The 21,161-nt window shown below is 45.1% G+C and overlaps 17 non-coding genes across 17 annotated transcripts; all 17 read right to left on the bottom strand.

Annotated features, from left to right (window-relative positions):
• Positions 1-4,223: 4,223 nt before the first annotated feature.
• On the bottom strand, positions 4,224-4,296 carry Trnaa-ugc (transfer RNA alanine (anticodon UGC)). The gene has a single exon. It is a non-coding gene; the product is annotated as a tRNA-Ala (tRNA).
• A 1,146-nt stretch (positions 4,297-5,442) lies between these two features.
• Trnaa-ugc (transfer RNA alanine (anticodon UGC)) lies at positions 5,443-5,515 on the bottom strand. Its single transcript has one exon. It is a non-coding gene; the product is annotated as a tRNA-Ala (tRNA).
• A 452-nt stretch (positions 5,516-5,967) lies between these two features.
• On the bottom strand, positions 5,968-6,040 carry Trnaa-agc (transfer RNA alanine (anticodon AGC)). The gene has a single exon. It is a non-coding gene; the product is annotated as a tRNA-Ala (tRNA).
• Positions 6,041-6,823: 783 nt separating this feature from the next.
• Positions 6,824-6,896, bottom strand: Trnaa-ugc (transfer RNA alanine (anticodon UGC)). The gene has a single exon. It is a non-coding gene; the product is annotated as a tRNA-Ala (tRNA).
• A 189-nt stretch (positions 6,897-7,085) lies between these two features.
• Trnaa-agc (transfer RNA alanine (anticodon AGC)) lies at positions 7,086-7,158 on the bottom strand. Its single transcript has one exon. It is a non-coding gene; the product is annotated as a tRNA-Ala (tRNA).
• Positions 7,159-8,206: 1,048 nt separating this feature from the next.
• On the bottom strand, positions 8,207-8,279 carry Trnaa-agc (transfer RNA alanine (anticodon AGC)). The gene has a single exon. It is a non-coding gene; the product is annotated as a tRNA-Ala (tRNA).
• Positions 8,280-9,062: 783 nt separating this feature from the next.
• Positions 9,063-9,135, bottom strand: Trnaa-ugc (transfer RNA alanine (anticodon UGC)). The gene has a single exon. It is a non-coding gene; the product is annotated as a tRNA-Ala (tRNA).
• Positions 9,136-9,325: 190 nt separating this feature from the next.
• Trnaa-agc (transfer RNA alanine (anticodon AGC)) lies at positions 9,326-9,398 on the bottom strand. The gene has a single exon. It is a non-coding gene; the product is annotated as a tRNA-Ala (tRNA).
• Positions 9,399-11,312: 1,914 nt separating this feature from the next.
• Positions 11,313-11,385, bottom strand: Trnaa-ugc (transfer RNA alanine (anticodon UGC)). The gene has a single exon. It is a non-coding gene; the product is annotated as a tRNA-Ala (tRNA).
• A 190-nt stretch (positions 11,386-11,575) lies between these two features.
• Trnaa-agc (transfer RNA alanine (anticodon AGC)) lies at positions 11,576-11,648 on the bottom strand. Its single transcript has one exon. It is a non-coding gene; the product is annotated as a tRNA-Ala (tRNA).
• A 1,994-nt stretch (positions 11,649-13,642) lies between these two features.
• On the bottom strand, positions 13,643-13,715 carry Trnaa-ugc (transfer RNA alanine (anticodon UGC)). The gene has a single exon. It is a non-coding gene; the product is annotated as a tRNA-Ala (tRNA).
• Positions 13,716-14,765: 1,050 nt separating this feature from the next.
• On the bottom strand, positions 14,766-14,838 carry Trnaa-ugc (transfer RNA alanine (anticodon UGC)). The gene has a single exon. It is a non-coding gene; the product is annotated as a tRNA-Ala (tRNA).
• Positions 14,839-15,028: 190 nt separating this feature from the next.
• Trnaa-agc (transfer RNA alanine (anticodon AGC)) lies at positions 15,029-15,101 on the bottom strand. Its single transcript has one exon. It is a non-coding gene; the product is annotated as a tRNA-Ala (tRNA).
• A 1,990-nt stretch (positions 15,102-17,091) lies between these two features.
• Trnaa-ugc (transfer RNA alanine (anticodon UGC)) lies at positions 17,092-17,164 on the bottom strand. The gene has a single exon. It is a non-coding gene; the product is annotated as a tRNA-Ala (tRNA).
• Positions 17,165-18,214: 1,050 nt separating this feature from the next.
• Trnaa-ugc (transfer RNA alanine (anticodon UGC)) lies at positions 18,215-18,287 on the bottom strand. The gene has a single exon. It is a non-coding gene; the product is annotated as a tRNA-Ala (tRNA).
• A 1,046-nt stretch (positions 18,288-19,333) lies between these two features.
• Trnaa-ugc (transfer RNA alanine (anticodon UGC)) lies at positions 19,334-19,406 on the bottom strand. The gene has a single exon. It is a non-coding gene; the product is annotated as a tRNA-Ala (tRNA).
• A 190-nt stretch (positions 19,407-19,596) lies between these two features.
• Trnaa-agc (transfer RNA alanine (anticodon AGC)) lies at positions 19,597-19,669 on the bottom strand. Its single transcript has one exon. It is a non-coding gene; the product is annotated as a tRNA-Ala (tRNA).
• Positions 19,670-21,161: the final 1,492 nt, after the last annotated feature.

Genomic DNA, 21,161 nt, shown 5'->3' with positions numbered 1-21,161 from the left:
AAATCTAAATAAAACCCTCTTATGTTTTCTAAAGCCTGAAACTACTATCCAAAAGTGAACTTTGAGCTTATTGCTGTCAAAGTTGTTTGGAAATGCCGCGCATCGATCCCGGTACGGCTTGCATGCAAAGCGCGCTCTACCATGTAAACTACGACGCTCCCCCATCCCCCAAACCACCATGAGAACGTTTTAAAATCTCTTCATATCAGTACGACGAAACTTGTGGCTGTTCAGCAAAATGGCCCCATATCCCCATTATTTCCAATATGCGACAATGTTAAAGTTTAGCGCTGTAGCTCCGTCCCAAACATTTCGTGCCCAATAAGCTTTGGTGCATGCCTGGCCCAGCCTGTTAGAAAGAGGCCATAAAAATCTTGACATAGGTTGAGCATCAAAATGTGGACCTGTCTATGCCGGCAGCTGGGAGGGATGTCTAGCAAGGCCAAGGGGACGTCACTCGCAGCCTCATCACTACCTGTCTTCTTGTGTCTCCTTGTGGCTCCGCTTGTTTGTTGATGTAGTATGTATTAAGAACAACATCTAGCCTAAGACCTGCTGAAAACACAGGTATCAGCGAAAATATATTGGCCGGTGCTCTACCATTTGAGCTAGCCCCCCATGAAGAATTTTCCACGTATCCCCATATGACTAAGACGAATCTTGTGGCTGTTAAGGAAAATAGGATGTGGTGCTGCACACCTATGTACCTGGCTTCTCAGTCATCATAAACATCAGAACATCGATGCCCGGGCATCGATCCCGGTGCCTCTCTCATGCAAAGCGAGTGCTCTACCATGTAAGCTAGCCCCCCATGAAGAATGTTCCACGTATCCCCATATGACTAAGACGAATCTTGTGGCTGTTAAGGAAAATAGGATGTGGTGCTGCACACCTATGTACCTGGCTTCTCAGTCATCATAAACATCAGATTTGGTGAATGGTTTGGACGAGTAAGCTTTCTTGAAACGGTGTGCAACACGATCAGAAACAGTGTACTACTTGGAGAACCCGGGCATCGATCCCGGTACCTCTTGCATGCTAAGCGAGCGCTCTACCATTTGAGCTAGCTCCCCTTGCTCGAGTATTTAGTATACATTGAGGACAACCTTCTAGCCTAAGGCCTGCTAATAGAAAAGAAATGAGCGACAAAATATATATATATTGCTTGGCGTGCGAATCTAAAAAAAACCCTCTTATGTTTTCTCAAGCCTGAAACTACTATGTAAAAGTGGTCCCGGTACCGCTTTCATGCAAAGCGCGCTCTACCATGTAAACTACGACGCCCCCCCTCTCCCAAACCATCATGAGAACCTTTTAAAATCTCTTCATATCAGTACGACGAAACTTGTGGCTGTTCAGCAAAATGGCCCCATATCCCCATTATTTCTAATATGCGACAATGTTAAAGTTTAGCGCTGTAGCTCCGTCCCAAAAATTCCGTGGCCAATAAGCTTTGGTGCATGCCTGGCCCAGCCTGTTAGAAAGAGGCCATAAAAATCTTGACATAGGTTGAGCATAAAAATCTGGACCTGTCTATGCCGTCAGCTGGGAGGGATGCCTAGCAAGGCCAAGGGGACGTCACTCGCATCCTCATCACTACTTGTCTCCTTGTGTCTCCTTGTGGCTCCGCTTGTTTGTTGATGTAGTATGTATTAAGAACAACATCTAACCTAAGACCAGCTGAAAACACAGGTATCAGCGAAAATATATTGGCCGGTGCTCTACCATGTGAGCTAGCCCCCCATGAAGAATTTTCCACGTATCCCCATATGACTAAGACGAATCTTGTGGCTGTTAAGGAAAATAGGATGTGGTGCTGCACACATATGTACCTGGCTTCTCAGTTATCATAAACATCAGAACTGGTGAATGGTTTGGACGAGTAGGCTTTCTTCAATCGGTGTGCAACACGATAAGAAACAGTGTACTACTTGGAAAACCCGGGCATCGATCCTGGTACCTCTCGCATGCTAAGCGAGCGCTCTACCATTTGAGCTAGCTCCACTTGCTGGAGTATGTAGTATACATTAAGGACAACCTTCTAGGTTAAGGCCTGCTAATAGAAAAGGATCCTGGTACCGCTTGCATGCAATGCACGCTCTACCATGTAATCTACGACGTCCCGCCCCTCCCCCAAACCACCAAGAGAACCTTCTAAAATCTCTTCATATCAGTACGACGAAACTTGTGGCTGTTCAGCAAAATGGCCCCATATCCCCATTATTTCCAATACGCGATAATGGTAAAGTTTAGCGCTGTAGCTCCGTCCCAAACATTCCGTGGCCAATAAGCTTTGGTGCATGCCTGGCCCAGCCTGTTAGAAAGAGGCCATAAAAATCTTGACATAGGTTGAGCACGAAAATCTGGGCCTGTCTATGCCGGCAGCTGGGAGGGATGCCAAGCAAGGCCAAGGGGACGTCACTCGCAGCCTCATCACTACCTGTCTCCTTGTGTCTCCTTGTGGCTCCCCTTGTTTGTTGATGTAGTATGTATTAAGAACAACATCTACACTGGACAAGGCATTCTTATGGATGTACAACTTCTTGGTTTATTTAGCACAACGTTTCGATGCAGATACTAGCATCGTTATCAAGTGAATGACATCTAGCCTAAGACCTGCTGAAAACACAGGTGTCAGCGAAAATATATTGGCCGGTGAAATTTCAAAATAAATTTGCTTATGTTTCTACAAGCTGAAACTACTATTCAAAGGAGAACTTTGAGCTTATTGCAGTAAGTGTTGTTTGGAGAGCCGGGCATCGATCCCGGTACCTCTCGCATGCAAAGCGAGCGCTCTACCATGTGAGCTAGCCCCCCCAGGAAGAATTTTCCACGTATCCCCATATGAGTAAGACGAATCTTGTGGCTGTTAAGGAAAATAGGATGTGGTGCTGCACACTTATGTACCTGGCTTCTTAGTCATTATAAACATCAGAATTGGTGAATGGTTTGGACGAGTAGGCTTTCTTGAAACGGTGTGCAACACGATCAAAAACAATGTACTACTTGGCGAACGTGGGCATCGATCCCGGTACCTCTCGCATGCAAAGCGAGCGCTCTGCCATGTGAGCTAGCAACCCATGAAGAATTTTCTACGTATCCCCATATGACTAAGACGAATCTTGTGGCTGTTAAGGAAAATAGGATGTGGTGCTGCACACTTATGTACCTGGCTTCTCAGTCATTATAAACATCAGAATTGGTGAATGGTTTGGACGAGTAGGCTTTCTTGAAATGGTGTGCAACACGATCAAAAACAGTGTACTACTTGGAGAACCGGGGCATCGATCCCGGTACATCTCGCATGCTAAGCGAGCGCTCTACCATTTGAACTAGCTCCCCTTGCTGGAGTATGTAGTATACATTAAAAACAACCTTCTAGCCTAAGGCCTGCTAATAGAAAAGGAATGAGCGAAAAAATATATATATATATTGCTTGGCCTGCGAATCTAAAAAAACCTTCTTATGTTTTCTAAAGCCTGAAACTACTATCTAAAAGTGAACTTTGAGCTTATTGCAGTAAAAGTTGTTTGGAAATGCCGCGCATCGATCCCGGTACCGCTTGCATGCAAAGCGCGTTCTACCATGTTGACTACGACGCCCCCCCCCCTCCCCCAAACCACCATGAGAACGTTTTAAAATCTCTTCATATCAGTACGACGAAACTTGTGGCTGTTTAGCAAAATGGCCCCATATCCTCATTATTCCGAATATGCGACAATGTTAAAGTTTAGCGCTTTAGCTCAGTCCCAAACATTCCGTGGCCAATAAGCTTTGGTGCATGCCTGGCCCAGCCTGTTAGAAAGAGGCCATAAAAATCTTGACATAGGTTTAGCATGAAAATGTGGACCTGTCTATGCCGGCAGCTGGGAGGGATGCCTAGCAAGGCCAAGGGGACGTCACTCGCAGCCTCATCAATACCTGTCTCCTTGTGTCTCCTTGTGGCTCCCCTTGTTTGTTGATGTAGTATGTATTAAGAACATCTACACTGGACAAGGCATTCTTATGGATGTACAACTTCTTGGTTTATTTAACACAACGTTTCGATGCAGATACTAGCATCGTTATCAAGTGAATGACATCTAGCCTAAGACCTGCTGAAAACACAGGTATCAGCGAAAATATGTTGGCCGGTGAAATTTCAAAATAAACTTGCTTATGTTTCTACAAGCTGAAACTACTATTCAAAAGAGAACTTTGAGCTTATTGCAGTAAATGTTGTTTGGAGAGCCCGGGCATCGATCCCGGTACCTCTCGCATGCAAAGCGAGCGCTCTACCATGTGAGCTAGCCCCCCATGAAGAATTTTCCACGTATCCCCATATGAGTAAGACGAATCTTGTGGCTGTTAAGGAAAATAGGATGTGGTGCTGCACACTTATGTACCTGGCTTCTCAGCCATTATAAACATCAGAATTGGTGAATGGTTTGGACGAGTAGGCTTTCTTGAAACGGTGTGCAACACGATCAAAAACAATGTACTACTTGGAGAACCCGGGCATCGATCCCGGTACCTCTCGCATGCTAAGCGAGCGCTCTACCATTTGAACTAGCTCACCTTGCTGGAGTATGTAGTATACGTGAAGGAAACCTTCTAGCCTAAGGCCTGCTAATAGAAAAAGGAATGAGTGAAAAAATGTATATATATTGCTTGGCCTGCGAATCTGAAAAAAAACCCTCTTATGTTTTCTAAAGCCTGAAACTACTATCTAAAAGTGAACTTTGAGCTCATTGCAGTAAAAGTTGTTAGGAAATGCCGCGCATAGATACCGGTACCGCTTGCATGCAAAGCGCGCTCTACCATGTAAACTACGACGCCACCCTCCCTCCCCCAAACCATCATGAGAACCTTTTAAAATCTCTTCATATCAGTACGACGAAACTTGTGGCTGTTCAGCAAAATGGCCCCATATCCTCATTATTTCCAATATGCGACAATGTTAAAGTTTAGCGCTGTAGCTCAGTCCCAAACATTCCGTGGCCAATAAGCTTTGGTACTTGCCTGGCCCAGCCTGTTAGAAAAAGGCCATAAAAATCTTGACATAGGTTGAGCATCAAAATGTGGACCTGTCTATGCCGGCAGCTGGGAGGGATGCCTAGCAAGGCCAAGGGGACGTCACTCGCAGCCTCATCACTACCTGTCTCCTTGTGTCTCCTTGTGGCTCCCCTTGTTTGTTGATGTAGTATGTATTAAGAACAACATCTACACTGGACAAGGCATTCTTATGGATGTACAACTTCTTGGTTTATTTAACACAACGTTTCGATGCAGATACTAGCATCGTTATCAAGTGAATGACATCTAGCCTAAGACCTGCTGAAAACACAGGTGTCAGCGAAAATATATTGGCCGGTGAAATTTCAAAATAAATTTGCTTATGTTTCTACAAACTGAAACTACTATTCAAAGGAGAACTTTGAGCTTATTGCAGTAAGTGTTGTTTGGAGAGCCCGGGCATCGATCCCGGTACCTCTCGCATGCAAAGCGAGCGCTCTACCATGTGAGCTAGCCCCCCCATGAAGAATTTCCCACGTATCCCCATATGAGTAAGACGAATCTTGTGGCTGTTAAGGAAAATAGGATGTGGTGCTGCACACTTATGTACCTGGCTTCTCAGTCATTATAAACATCAGAATTGGTGAATGGTTTGGACGAGTAGGCTTTCTTGAAACGGTGTGCAACACGATCAAAAACAATGTACTACTTGGCGAACGTGGGCATCGATCCCGGTACCTCTCGCATGCAAAGCGAGCGCTCTGCCATGTGAGCTAGCAACTTATGAAGAATTTTCTACGTATCCCCATATGACTAAGACGAATCTTGTGGCTGTTAAGGAAAATAGGATGTGGTGCTGCACACTTATGAACCTGGCTTCTCAGTCATTATAAACATCAGAATTGGTGAATGGTTTGGACGAGTAGGCTTTCTTGAAACGGTGTGCAACACGATCAAAAACAATGTACTACTTGGAGAACCCGGGCATCGATCCCGGTACCTCTCGCATGCTAAGCGAGCGCTCTACCATTTGAGCTAGCTCCCCTTGCTGGAGTATGTAGTATACATTAAGGACAACCTTCTAGCCTAAGGCCTGCTAATAGAAAAAGAATGAGCGAAAAAATATATATATATTGCTTGGCCTGCGAATCTAAGAAAACCCCTCTTATGTTTTCTAAAGCCTAAAACTACTATCTAAATGTGAACTTTGAGCTTATTGCAGTAAAAGTTGTTTGGAAATGCCGCGCATCGATCCCGGTACCGCTTGCATGCAAAGCGCGCTCTACCATGTTGACTACGACGCCCCCCCCCTCCCCCAAACCACCATGAGAACCTTTTAAAATCTCTTCATATCAGTACGACGAAACTTGTGGCTGTTCAGCAAAATGGCCCCATATCCTCATTATTTCCAATATGCGACAATGTTAAAGTTTAGCGCAGTAGCTCGGTCCCAAACATTCCGTGGCCAATAAGCTTTGGTGCATGCCTGGCCCAGCCTGTTAGAAAGAGGCCATAAAAATCTTGACATAGGTTGAGCATCAAAATGTCGACCTGTCTATGCCAGCATCTTGGAGGGATGCCTAGCAAGGCCAAGGAAACGTCACTCGCAGCCTCATCAGTACCTGTCTTCTTGTGTCTCCTTGTGGCTCCCCTTGTTTGTTGATGTAGTATGTATTAAGAACAACATCTAGACTAAGACCTGCTGAAAACACAGGTATCCGCGAAAATATATTGGCCGGTGAAATTTCAAAATAAACTTGCTTATGTTTCTACAAGCTGAAACTACTATTCAAAAGAGGACTTTGAGCTTATTGCAGTAAATGTTGTTTGGAGAGCCCGGGCATCGATCCCGGTGCCTCTCGCATGCAAAGCGAGCGCTCTACCATGTGAGCTAGCCCCCCGTGAAGAATTTTCCACGTATCCCCATATGAGTAAGACGAATCTTGTGGCTGTTAAGGAAAATAGGATGTGGTGCTGCACACCTATGTACCTGGCTTCTCAGTCATCATAAACATCAGAATTGGTGAATGGTTTGGACGAGTAGGCTTTCTTGAAACGGTGTGCAACACGATCAAAAACAATGTACTGCTTGGAGAACCCGGGCATCGATCCCGGTACCTCTCGCATGCTAAGCGAGCGCTCTACCATTTGAGCTAGCTCCCCTTGCTGGAGTATGTAGTATACATTAAGGACAACCTTCTAGTCTAAGGCCTGCTAATAGAAAAGGAATGAGCGAAAAAATATATATATATTGCTTGGCCTGCGAATCTACAAAAAACCCTCTTATGTTTTCTAAAGCCTGAAACTACTATCTAAAAGTGAACTTTGAGCTTATTGCAGTAAAAGTTGTTTGGAAATGCCGCGCATCGATCCCGGTACCGCTTGCATGAAAAGCGCGCTCTACCATGTTGACTACGACGACCCCCCCCCCTTCCCCCAAACCACCATGAGAACCTTTTAAAATCTCTTCATATCAGTACGACGAAACTTGTGGCTGTTCAGCAAAATGGCCCCATATCCTCATTATTTCCAATATGCGACAGTGTTAAAGTTTAGCGCTGTAGCTCAGTTCCAAACATTCCGTGGCCAATAAGCTTTGATGCATGCCTGGCCCAGCCTGTTAGAAAGAGGCTATAAAAATCTTGACATAGGTTGAGCATCAAAATGTGGACCTGTCTATGCCGGCAGCTGGAAGGGATGCCTAGCAAGGCCAAGGGGACGTCACTCGCAGCCTCATCACTACCTGTCTCCTTGTGTCTCCTTGTGGCTCCCCTTGTTTGTTGATGTAGTATGTATTAAGAACAACATCTAGCCTAAGACCTGCTGAAAACACAGGTATCAGCGAAAATATATTGGCCGGTGAAATTTCAAAATAAACTTGCTTATGTTTCTACAAGCTGAAACTACTATTCAAAAGAGAACTTTGAGCTTATTGCAGTAAATGTTGTTTGGAGAGCCCGGGCATCGATCCCGGTACCTCTCGCATGCATAGCGAGCGCTCTGCCATGTGAGCTAGCAACCCATGAAGAATTTTCTACGTATCCCCATATGACTAAGACGAATCTTGTGGCGGTTAAGGAAAATAGGATGTCGTGCTGCACACTTATGAACCTGGCTTCTCAGTCATTATAAACATCAGAATTGGTGAATGGTTTGGACGAGTAGGCTTTCTTGAAACGGTGTGCAACACGATCAAAAACAATGTACTACTTGGAGAACCCGGGCATCGATCCCGGTACCTCTCGCATGCTAAGCGAGCGCTCTACCATTTGAGCTAGCTCCCCTTGCTGTAGTATGTAGTACACATTAAGGACAACCTTCTAGCCTAAGGCCTGCTAATAGAAAAGGAATGAGCGAAAAAATATATATATATATTGCTTGGCCTGCGAATCTACAAAAAACCCTCTTATGTTTTCTAAAGCCTGAAACTACTATCTAAAAGTGAACTTTGAGCTTATTGCAGTAAAAGTTGTTTGGAAATGCCGCGCATCGATCCCGGTACCGCTTGCATGCAAAGCGCGCTCTACCATGTTGACTACAACGCCCCCCCTCCCCCAAACCACCATGACAACCTTTTAAAATCTCTTCATATCAGTACGACGAAACTTGTGGCTGTTCAGCAAAATGGCCCCATATCCTCATTATTTCCAATATGCGACAGTGTTAAAGTTTAGCGCTGTAGCTCAGTCCCAAACATTCCGTGACCAATAAGCTTTGGTGCATGCCTGGCCCAGCCTGTTAGAAAGAGGCCATAAAAAGCTTGACATAGGTTGAGCATCAAAATGTGGACCTGTCTATGCCGGCAGCTGGGAGAGATGCCTAGCAAGGCCAAGGGGACGTCACTTGCAGTCTCATCACTACCTGTCTCCTTGTGTCTCCTTGTGGCTCCCCTTGTTTGTTGATGTAGTATGTATTAAGAACAACATCTAGCCTAAGACCTGCTGAAAACACAGGTATCAGCGAAAATATATTGGCCGGTGAAATTTCAAAATAAACTTGCTTATGTTTCTACAAGCTGAAACTACTATTCAAAAGAGAACTTTGAGCTTATTGCAGAAAATGTTGTTTGGAGAGCCCGGGCATCGATCCCGGTACCTCTCGCATGCAAAGCGAGCGCTCTACCATGTGAGCTAGCCCCCCCATGAAGAATTTTCCACGTATCCCCATATGACTAAGACGAATCTTGTGGCTGTTAAGGAAAATAGGATGTGGTGCTGCACACTTATGAACCTGGCTTCTCAGTCATTATAAACATCAGAATTGGTGAATGGTTTGGACGAGTAGGCTTTCGTGAAACGGTGTGCAACACGATCAAAAACAATGTACTACTTGGAGAACCCGGGCATCGATCCCGGTACCTCTCGCATGCTAAGCGAGCGCTCTACCATTTGAGCTAGCTCCCCTTGCTGGAGTATGTAGTATACGTTAAGGAAACCTTCTAGCCTAAGGCCTGCTAATAGAAAAAGGAATGAGTGAAAAAATGTATATATTTTGCTTGGCCTGCGAATCTACAAAAAACTCTCTTATGTTTTCTAAAGCCTGAAACTACTATCTAAAAGTGAACTTTGAGCTTATTGCAGAAAAAGTTGTTTGGAAATGCCGCGCATCGATCCCGGTACCGCTTGCATGCAAAGCGCGCTCTACCATGTTGACTACGACGCCCCCCCTCCCCCAAACCACCATGAGAACCTTTTAAAATCTCTTCATATCAGTACGACGAAACTTGTGGCTGTTCAGCAAAATGGCCCCATATCCTCATTGATCCCGATATGTGACAATGTTAAAGTTTAGCGCTGTAGCTCAGTCCCAAACATTCCGTGGCCAATAAGCTTTGGTGCATGCCTGGCCCAGCCTGTTAGAAAGAGGCCATAAAAATCTTGACATAGGTTGAGCATCAAAATGTGGACCTGTCTATGCCGGCAGCTGTGAGGGATGCCTAGCAAGGCCAAGGGGACGTCACTCGCAGCCTCATCACTACCTGTCTCCTTGTGTCTCCTTGTGGCTCCCCTTATTTTTTGATGTAGTATGTATTAAGAACAACATCTAGACTAAGACCTGCTGAAAACACAGGTATCAGCGAAAATGTATTGGCCGGTGAAATTTCAAAATAAATTTGCTTATGTTTCTACAAGCTGAAACTACTATTCAAAAGAGAACTTTGAGCTTATTGCAGTAAATGTTGTTTGGAGAGCCCGGGCATCGATCCCGGTACCTCTCGCATGCAAAGCGAGCGCTCTACCATGTGAGCTAGCACCCCCGCACCCCCCCCCCCCATGAAGAATTTTCCACGTATCCCCATATGAGTAAGACGAATCTTGTGGCTGTTAAGGAAAATAGGATGTCGTGCTGCACACTTATGTACCTGGCTTCTTAGTCATTATAAACATCAGAATTGGTGAATGGTTTGGACGAGTAGGCTTTCTTGAAACGGTGTGCAACACGATCAAAAACAATGTACTACTTGGCGAACCCGGGCATCGATCCTGGTACCTCTCGCATGCTAAGCGAGCGCTCTACCATTTGAGCTAGCTCCCCTTGCTGGAGTATGTAGTATACATTTAGGACAACCTTCTAGCCTAAGGCCTGCTAATAGAAAAGGAATGAGCGAAAAAATATATATATATTGCTTTGCCTGCGAATCTAAAAAAAACCCTCTTATGTTTTCTAAAGCCTGAAACTACTATCTAAAAGTGAACTTTGAGCTTATTGCAGAAAAAGTTGTTTGGAAATGCCGCGCATCGATCCCGGTACCGCTTGCATGCAAAGCGCGCTCTACCATGTTGACTACGCCGCCCCCCCCTCCCCCAAACCACCATGAGAACCTTTTAAAATCTCTTCATATCAGTACGACGAAACTTGTGGCTGTTCAGCAAAATGGCCCCATATCCTCAATATTCCCAATATGCGACAATGTTAAAGTTTAGCGCTGCAGCTCAGTCCCAAACATTCCGTGGCCAATAAGCTTTGGTGCATGCCTGGCCCAGCCTGTAAGAAAGAGGCCATCAAAATCTTGACATAGGTTGAGCATCAAAATGTCGACCTGTCTATGCCGGCAGCTGGGAGGGATGCCCAGCAAGGCCAAGGGGACGTCACTTGCAGCCTCATCACTACCTGTCTCCTTGTGTCTCCTTGTGGCTCCCCTTGTTTGTTGATGTAGTATGTATTAAGAACAACATCTAGCCTAAGACCTGCTGAAAACACAGGTATCAGCGAAAATATATTGGCCGGTGAAATTTCAAAATAAACTTGCTTATGTTTCTACAAGCTGAAACTACTATTCAAAAGAGAACTTTGAGCTTATTGCAGAAAATGTTGTTTGGAGAGCCCGGGCATCGATCCCGGTACCTCTCGCATGCAAAGCGAGCGCTCTACCATGTGAGCTAGCCCCCCCGTGAAGAATTTTCCACGTATCCCCATATGAGTAAGACGAATCTTGTGGCTGTTAAGGAAAATAGGATGTGGTGCTGCACACCTATGTACCTGGCTTCTCAGTCATCATAAACATCAGAATTGGTGAATGGTTTGGACGAGTAGGCTTTCTTGAAACGGTGTGCAACACGATCAAAAACAATGTACTACTTGGAGAACCCGGGCATCGATCCCGGTACCTCTCGCATGCTAAGCGAGCGCTCTACCATTTGAGCTAGCTCCCCTTGCTGGAGTATGTAGTATACATTAAGGACAACCTTCTAGCCTAAGGCCTGCTAATAGAAAAGGAATGAGCGAAAAAATATATATATATTGCTTGGCCTGCGAATCTAAAAAAAACCCCTTTTATGTTTTCTAAAGCCTGAAACTACTATCTAAAAGTGAACTTTGAGCTCATTGCAGGAAAAGTTGTATGGAAATGCCGCTCATCGATCCCGGTACCGCTTGCATGCAAAGCGCGCTCTACCATGTTGACTACGACGCCCCCCCCCCCCCTCCCCCAAACCACCATGAGAACCTTTTAAAATCTCTTCATATCAGTACGACGAAACTTGTGGCTGTTCAGCAAAATGGCCCCATATCCTCATTATTCCCGATATGCGACAATGTTAAAGTTTAGCGCTGTAGCTCAGTCCCAAACATTCCGTGGCCAATAAGCTTTGGTGCATGCCTGGCCCAGCCTGTTAGAAAGAGGCCATAAAAATCTTGAGATAGGTTGAGCATCAAAATGTGGACCTGTCTATGCCGGCAGCTGGGAGGGATGCCTAGCAAGGCCAAGGGGACGTCACTCGCAGCCTCATCACTACCTGTCTCCTTGTGGCTCCCTTTGTTTGTTGATGCAGTATGCATTAAGAACAACATCTAGCCTAAGACCTGCTGAAAACACAGGTATCAGCGAAAATATATTGGCCGGTGAAATTTCAAAATAAACTTGCTTATGTTTCTACAAGCTGAAACTACTATTCAAAAGAGAACTTTGAGCTTATTGCAGTAAATGTTGTTTGTAGAGCCCGGGCATCGATCCCGGTACCTCTCGCATGCAAAGCGAGCGCTCTACCATGTGAGCTAGCCCCCCATGAAGAATTTTCCACGTATCCCCATATGACTAAGACGAATCTTGTGGCTGTTAAGGAAAATAGGATGTGGTGCTGCACACCTATGTACCTGGCTTCTCAGTCATCATAAACATCAGAATTGGTGAATGGTTTGGACGAGTAGGCTTTCTTGAAACGGTGTGCAACACGACCAAAAACAGTGTACTACTTGGAGATCCCGGGCATCGATCCCGGTATCTCTCGCATGCTAAGCGAGCGCTCTACCATTTGAGCTAGCTCCTTTTTCTGGAGTATGTAGTATACATTAAGGAAACCTTCTAGCCTAAGGCCCGCTAATATAAAAGGAATGAGTAAAAAAATGTATATATATTGCTTGGCGTGCGAATCTAATAAAAAACCCTCTTATGTTTTCTAAAGCCTGAAACTACTATCTAAAAGTGAACTTTGAGCTCATTGCATTAAATGTTGTTTGGAAATGCCGCGCATCGATCCCGGTACCGCTTGCATGAAAAGCGCGCTCTACCATGTTGACTACGACGCCCCCCCCTCCCCCAAACCACCATGAGAACCTTTTAAAATCTCTTCATATCAGTACGACGAAACTTGTGGCTGTTCAGCAAAATGGCCCCATATCCTGATTATTTCCAATATGCGACAATGTTAAAGTTTTGCGCTGTAGCTCGGTCCCAAACATTCCGTGGCCAATAAGCTTTGGTGCATGCCTGGCCCAGCCTGTTAGAAAGAGGCCATAAAAATCTTGACATAGGTTGAGCATCAAAATGTGGACCTGTCTATGCCGGCAGCTGGGAGGGATGCCTAGCAAGGCCAAGGGGACGTCACTCGCAGCCTCATCACTACCTGTCTCCTTGTGTCTCCTTGTGGCTCCCCTTGTTTGTTGATGTAGTATGTATTAAGAACAACATCTACACTGGACAAGGCATTCTTATGGATGTACAACTTCTTGGTTTATTTAACACAACGTTTCGATGCAGATACTAGCATCGTTATCAAGTGAATGACATCTAACCTAAGACCTGCTGAAAACACAGGTATCAGCGAAAATATATTGGCCGGTGAAATTTCAAAATAAATTTGCTTATGTTTCTACAAGCTGAAACTACTATTCAAAAGAGAACTTTGAGCTTATTGCAGTAAGTGTTGTTTGGAGAGCCCGGGCATTGATCCCGGTGCCTCTCGCATGCAAAGCGAGCGCTCTACCATGTGAGCTAGCCCCCCCATGAAGAATTTTCCACGTATCCCCATATGAGTAAGACGAATCTTGTGGCTGTTAAGGAAAATAGGATGTGGTGCTGCACACTTATGTACCTGGCTTCTTAGTCATTATAAACATCAGAATTGGTGAATGGTTTGGACGAGTAGGCTTTCTTGAAACGGTGTGCAACACGATCAAAAACAATGTACTACTTGGCGAACCCGGGCATCGATCCCGGTACCTCTCGCATGCTAAGCGAGCGCTCTAAAATTTGAGCTAGCTTCCCTTGCTGGAGTATGTAGTATACATTAAGGACAACCTTCTAGCCTAAGGCCTGCTAATAGAAAAGGAATCAGCGAAAAAATATATATATATTGCTTGGCCTGCGAATCTAAAAATAAAACCCTCTTATGTTTTCTAAAGCCTGAAACTACTATCTAAAAGTGAACTTTGAGCTTATTGCAGAAAAAGTTGTTTGGAAATGCCGCGCATCGATCCCGGTACCGCTTGCATGCAAAGCGCGCTCTACCATGTTGACTACGACGCCCCCCCCCCCTCCCCCAAACCACCATGAGAACCTTTTAAAATCTCTTCATATCAGTACGACGAAACTTGTGGCTGTTCAGCAAAATGGCCCCATATCCTCAATATTCCCAATATGCGACAATGTTAAAGTTTAGCGCTGCAGCTCAGTCCCAAACATTCCGTGGCCAATAAGCTTTGGTGCATGCCTGGCCCAGCCTGTAAGAAAGAGGCCATCAAAATCTTGACATAGGTTGAGCATCAAAATGTGGACCTGTCTATGCCGGCAGCTGGGAGGGATGCCCAGCAAGGCCAAGGGGACGTCACTTGCAGCCTCATCACTACCTGTCTCCTTGTGTCTCCTTGTGGCTCCCCTTGTTTGTTGATGTAGTATGTATTAAGAACAACATCTAGCCTAAGACCTGCTGAAAACACAGGTATCAGCGAAAATATATTGGCCGGTGAAATTTCAAAATAAACTTGCTTATGTTTCTACAAGCTGAAACTACTATTCAAAAGAGAACTTTGAGCTTATTGCAGAAAATGTTGTTTGGAGAGCCCGGGCATCGATCCCGGTACCTCTCGCATGCAAAGCGAGCGCTCTACCATGTGAGCTAGCCCCCCCGTGAAGAATTTTCCACGTATCCCCATATGAGTAAGACGAATCTTGTGGCTGTTAAGGAAAATAGGATGTGGTGCTGCACACCTATGTACCTGGCTTCTCAGTCATCATAAACATCAGAATTGGTGAATGGTTTGGACGAGTAGGCTTTCTTGAAACGGTGTGCAACACGATCAAAAACAATGTACTACTTGGAGAACCCGGGCATCGATCCCGGTACCTCTCGCATGCTAAGCGAGCGCTCTACCATTTGAGCTAGCTCCCCTTGCTGGAGTATGTAGTATACATTAAGGACAACCTTCTAGCCTAAGGCCTGCTAATAGAAAAGGAATGAGCGAAAAAATATATATATATTGCTTGGCCTGCGAATCTAAAAAAAACCCCTTTTATGTTTTCTAAAGCCTGAAACTACTATCTAAAAGTGAACTTTGAGCTCATTGCAGGAAAAGTTGTATGGAAATGCCGCTCATCGATCCCGGTACCGCTTGCATGCAAAGCGCGCTCTACCATGTTGACTACGACGCCCCCCCCCTCCCCCAAACCACCATGAGAACCTTTTAAAATCTCTTCATATCAGTACGACGAAACTTGTGGCTGTTCAGCAAAATGGCCCCATATCCTCATTATTCCCGATATGCGACAATGTTAAAGTTTAGCGCTGTAGCTCAGTCCCAAACATTCCGTGGCCAATAAGCTTTGGTGCATGCCTGGCCCAGCCTGTTAGAAAGAGGCCATAAAAATCTTGAGATAGGTTGAGCATCAAAATGTGGACCTGTCTATGCCGGCAGCTGGGAGGGATGCCTAGCAAGGCCAAGGGGACGTCACTCGCAGCCTCATCACTACCTGTCTCCTTGTGGCTCCCTTTGTTTGTTGATGCAGTATGCATTAAGAACAACATCTAGCCTAAGACCTGCTGAAAACACAGGTATCAGCGAAAATATATTGGCCGGTGAAATTTCAAAATAAACTTGCTTATGTTTCTACAAGCTGAAACTACTATTCAAAAGAGAACTTTGAGCTTATTGCAGTAAATGTTGTTTGTAGAGCCCGGGCATCGATCCCGGTACCTCTCGCATGCAAAGCGAGCGCTCTACCATGTGAGCTAGCCCCCCATGAAGAATTTTCCACGTATCCCCATATGACTAAGACGAATCTTGTGGCTGTTAAGGAAAATAGGATGTGGTGCTGCACACCTATGTACCTGGCTTCTCAGTCATCATAAACATCAGAATTGGTGAATGGTTTGGACGAGTAGGCTTTCTTGAAACGGTGTGCAACACGACCAAAAACAGTGTACTACTTGGAGATCCCGGGCATCGATCCCGGTATCTCTCGCATGCTAAGCGAGCGCTCTACCATTTGAGCTAGCTCCTTTTTCTGGAGTATGTAGTATACATTAAGGAAACCTTCTAGCCTAAGGCCCGCTAATATAAAAGGAATGAGTAAAAAAATGTATATATATTGCTTGTCGTGCGAATCTAATAAAAAACCCTCTTATGTTTTCTAAAGCCTGAAACTACTATCTAAAAGTGAACTTTGAGCTCATTGCATTAAATGTTGTTTGGAAATGCCGCGCATCGATCCCGGTACCGCTTGCATGAAAAGCGCGCTCTACCATGTTGACTACGACGCCCCCCCCTCCCCCAAACCACCATGAGAACCTTTTAAAATCTCTTCATATCAGTACGACGAAACTTGTGGCTGTTCAGCAAAATGGCCCCATATCCTGATTATTTCCAATATGCGACAATGTTAAAGTTTTGCGCTGTAGCTCGGTCCCAAACATTCCGTGGCCAATAAGCTTTGGTGCATGCCTGGCCCAGCCTGTTAGAAAGAGGCCATAAAAATCTTGACATAGGTTGAGCATCAAAATGTGGACCTGTCTATGCCGGCAGCTGGGAGGGATGCCTAGCAAGGCCAAGGGGACGTCACTCGCAGCCTCATCACTACCTGTCTCCTTGTGTCTCCTTGTGGCTCCCCTTGTTTGTTGATGTAGTATGTATTAAGAACAACATCTACACTGGACAAGGCATTCTTATGGATGTACAACTTCTTGGTTTATTTAACACAACGTTTCGATGCAGATACTAGCATCGTTATCAAGTGAATGACATCTAACCTAAGACCTGCTGAAAACACAGGTATCAGCGAAAATATATTGGCCGGTGAAATTTCAAAATAAATTTGCTTATGTTTCTACAAGCTGAAACTACTATTCAAAAGAGAACTTTGAGCTTATTGCAGTAAGTGTTGTTTGGAGAGCCCGGGCATTGATCCCGGTGCCTCTCGCATGCAAAGCGAGCGCTCTACCATGTGAGCTAGCCCCCCCATGAAGAATTTTCCACGTATCCCCATATGAGTAAGACGAATCTTGTGGCTGTTAAGGAAAATAGGATGTGGTGCTGCACACTTATGTACCTGGCTTCTTAGTCATTATAAACATCAGAATTGGTGAATGGTTTGGACGAGTAGGCTTTCTTGAAACGGTGTGCAACACGATCAAAAACAATGTACTACTTGGCGAACCCGGGCATCGATCCCGGTACCTCTCGCATGCTAAGCGAGCGCTCTAAAATTTGAGCTAGCTTCCCTTGCTGGAGTATGTAGTATACATTAAGGACAACCTTCTAGCCTAAGGCCTGCTAATAGAAAAGGAATCAGCGAAAAAATATATATATATTGCTTGGCCTGCTAATCTAAAAATAAAACCCTCTTATGTTTTCTAAAGCCTGAAACTACTATCTAAAAGTGAACTTTGAGCTCATTGCAGTAAAAGTTGTTTGGAAATGCCGCGCATCGATCCCGGTACCGCTTGCATGCAAAGCGCGCTCTACCATGTTGACTACGACACCCCCCCCCCCTCCCCCAAACCACCATGAGAACCTTTTAAAATCTCTTCATATCAGTACGACGAAACTTGTGGCTGTTCAGCAAAATGGCCCCATATCCCCATTATTTCCAATATGCGACAGTGTTAAAGTTTAGCGCTGTAGCTCAGTCCCAAACATTCCGTGGCCAATAAGCTTTGGTGCATGCCTGGCCCAGCCTGTTAGAAAGAGGCCATAAAAATCTTGACATAGGTTGAGCATCAAAATGTGGACCTGTCTATGCCGGCAGCTTGGAGGGATGCCTAGCAAGGCCAAGGGGACGTCACTCGCAGCCTCATCAGTGCCTGTCTCCTTGTGTCTCCTTGTGGCTCCCCTTGTTTGTTGATGTAGTATGTATTAAGAACAACATCTAGCCTAAGACCTGCTGAAAACACAGGTATCAACGAAAATATATTGGCCGGTGAAATTTCAAAATAAACTTGCTTATGTTTCTTCAAGCTGAAACTACTATTCAAAAGAGGACTTTGAGCTTATTGCAGTAAATGTTGTTTGGAGAGCCCGGGCATCGATCCCGGTACCTCTCGCATGCAAAGCGAGCGCTCTACCATGTGAGCTAGCCCCCCATGAAGAATTTTCCACGTATCCCCATATGAGTAAGACGAATCTTGTGGCTGTTAAGGAAAATAGGATGTGGTGCTGCACACTTATGTACCTGGCTTCTTAGTCATTATAAACATCAGAATTGGTGAATGGTTTGGACGAGTAGGCTTTCTTGAAACGGTGTGCAACAGGATCAAAAACAATGTACTACTTGGCGAACCCGGGCATCGATCCTGGTACCTCTCGCATGCTAAGCGAGCGCTCTACCTTTTGAGCTAGCTCCCCTTGCTGGAGTATGTAGTATACATTTAGGACAACCTTCTAGCCTAAGGCCTGCTAATAGAAAAGGAATGAGCGAAAAAATATATATATATTGCTTTGCCTGCGAATCTAAAAAAAACCCTCTTATGTTTTCTAAAGCCTGAAACTACTATCTAAAAGTGAACTTTGAGCTTATTGCAGAAAAAGTTGTTTGGAAATGCCGCGCATCGATCCCGGTACCGCTTGCATGCAAAGCGCGCTCTACCATGTTGACTACGACGCCCCCCCCCCTCCCCCAAACCACCATGAGAACCTTTTAAAATCTCTTCATATCAGTACGACGAAACTTGTGGCTGTTCAGCAAAATGGCCCCATATCCTCAATATTCCCAATATGCGACAATGTTAAAGTTTAGCGCTGCAGCTCAGTCCCAAACATTCCGTGGCCAATAAGCTTTGGTGCATGCCTGGCCCAGCCTGTAAGAAAGAGGCCATCAAAATCTTGACATAGGTTGAGCATCAAAATGTGGACCTGTCTATGCCGGCAGCTGGGAGGGATGCCCAGCAAGGCCAAGGGGACGTCACTTGCAGCCTCATCACTACCTGTCTCCTTGTGTCTCCTTGTGGCTCCCCTTGTTTGTTGATGTAGTATGTATTAAGAACAACATCTAGCCTAAGACCTGCTGAAAACACAGGTATCAGCGAAAATATATTGGCCGGTGAAATTTCAAAATAAACTTGCTTATGTTTCTACAAGCTGAAACTACTATTCAAAAGAGAACTTTGAGCTTATTGCAGAAAATGTTGTTTGGAGAGCCCGGGCATCGATCCCGGTACCTCTCGCATGCAAAGCGAGCGCTCTACCATGTGAGCTAGCCCCCCCGTGAAGAATTTTCCACGTATCCCCATATGAGTAAGACGAATCTTGTGGCTGTTAAGGAAAATAGGATGTGGTGCTGCACACCTATGTACCTGGCTTCTCAGTCATCATAAACATCAGAATTGGTGAATGGTTTGGACGAGTAGGCTTTCTTGAAACGGTGTGCAACACGATCAAAAACAATGTACTACTTGGAGAACCCGGGCATCGATCCCGGTACCTCTCGCATGCTAAGCGAGCGCTCTACCATTTGAGCTAGCTCCCCTTGCTGGAGTATGTAGTATACATTAAGGACAACCTTCTAGCCTAAGGCCTGCTAATAGAAAAGGAATGAGCGAAAAAATATATATATATTGCTTGGCCTGCGAATCTAAAAAAAACCCCTTTTATGTTTTCTAAAGCCTGAAACTACTATCTAAAAGTGAACTTTGAGCTCATTGCAGGAAAAGTTGTATGGAAATGCCGCTCATCGATCCCGGTACCGCTTGCATGCAAAGCGCGCTCTACCATGTTGACTACGACGCCCCCCCCCCCTCCCCCAAACCACCATGAGAACCTTTTAAAATCTCTTCATATCAGTACGACGAAACTTGTGGCTGTTCAGCAAAATGGCCCCATATCCTCATTATTCCCGATATGCGACAATGTTAAAGTTTAGCGCTGTAGCTCAGTCCCAAACATTCCGTGGCCAATAAGCTTTGGTGCATGCCTGGCCCAGCCTGTTAGAAAGAGGCCATAAAAATCTTGAGATAGGTTGAGCATCAAAATGTGGACCTGTCTATGCCGGCAGCTGGGAGGGATGCCTAGCAAGGCCAAGGGGACGTCACTCGCAGCCTCATCACTACCTGTCTCCTTGTGGCTCCCTTTGTTTGTTGATGCAGTATGCATTAAGAACAACATCTAGCCTAAGACCTGCTGAAAACACAGGTATCAGCGAAAATATATTGGCCGGTGAAATTTCAAAATAAACTTGCTTATGTTTCTACAAGCTGAAACTACTATTCAAAAGAGAACTTTGAGCTTATTGCAGTAAATGTTGTTTGTAGAGCCCGGGCATCGATCCCGGTACCTCTCGCATGCAAAGCGAGCGCTCTACCATGTGAGCTAGCCCCCCATGAAGAATTTTCCACGTATCCCCATATGACTAAGACGAATCTTGTGGCTGTTAAGGAAAATAGGATGTGGTGCTGCACACCTATGTACCTGGCTTCTCAGTCATCATAAACATCAGAATTGGTGAATGGTTTGGACGAGTAGGCTTTCTTGAAACGGTGTGCAACACGACCAAAAACAGTGTACTACTTGGAGATCCCGGGCATCGATCCCGGTATCTCTCGCATGCTAAGCGAGCGCTCTACCATTTGAGCTAGCTCCTTTTTCTGGAGTATGTAGTATACATTAAGGAAACCTTCTAGCCTAAGGCCCGCTAATATAAAAGGAATGAGTAAAAAAATGTATATATATTGCTTGGCGTGCGAATCTAATAAAAAACCCTCTTATGTTTTCTAAAGCCTGAAACTACTATCTAAAAGTGAACTTTGAGCTCATTGCATTAAATGTTGTTTGGAAATGCCGCGCATCGATCCCGGTACCGCTTGCATGAAAAGCGCGCTCTACCATGTTGACTACGACGCCCCCCCCTCCCCCAAACCACCATGAGAACCTTTTAAAATCTCTTCATATCAGTACGACGAAACTTGTGGCTGTTCAGCAAAATGGCCCCATATCCTGATTATTTCCAATATGCGACAATGTTA

The sequence above is a fragment of the Liolophura sinensis genome, chromosome 13 (genome assembly GCF_032854445.1).
Source record: "Liolophura sinensis isolate JHLJ2023 chromosome 13, CUHK_Ljap_v2, whole genome shotgun sequence".
NCBI lineage: Eukaryota > Metazoa > Mollusca > Polyplacophora > Chitonida > Chitonidae > Liolophura > Liolophura sinensis.
Note: the sequence above shows the minus strand (reverse complement) of the source record. Positions and strands in the feature narration are given on the sequence as shown.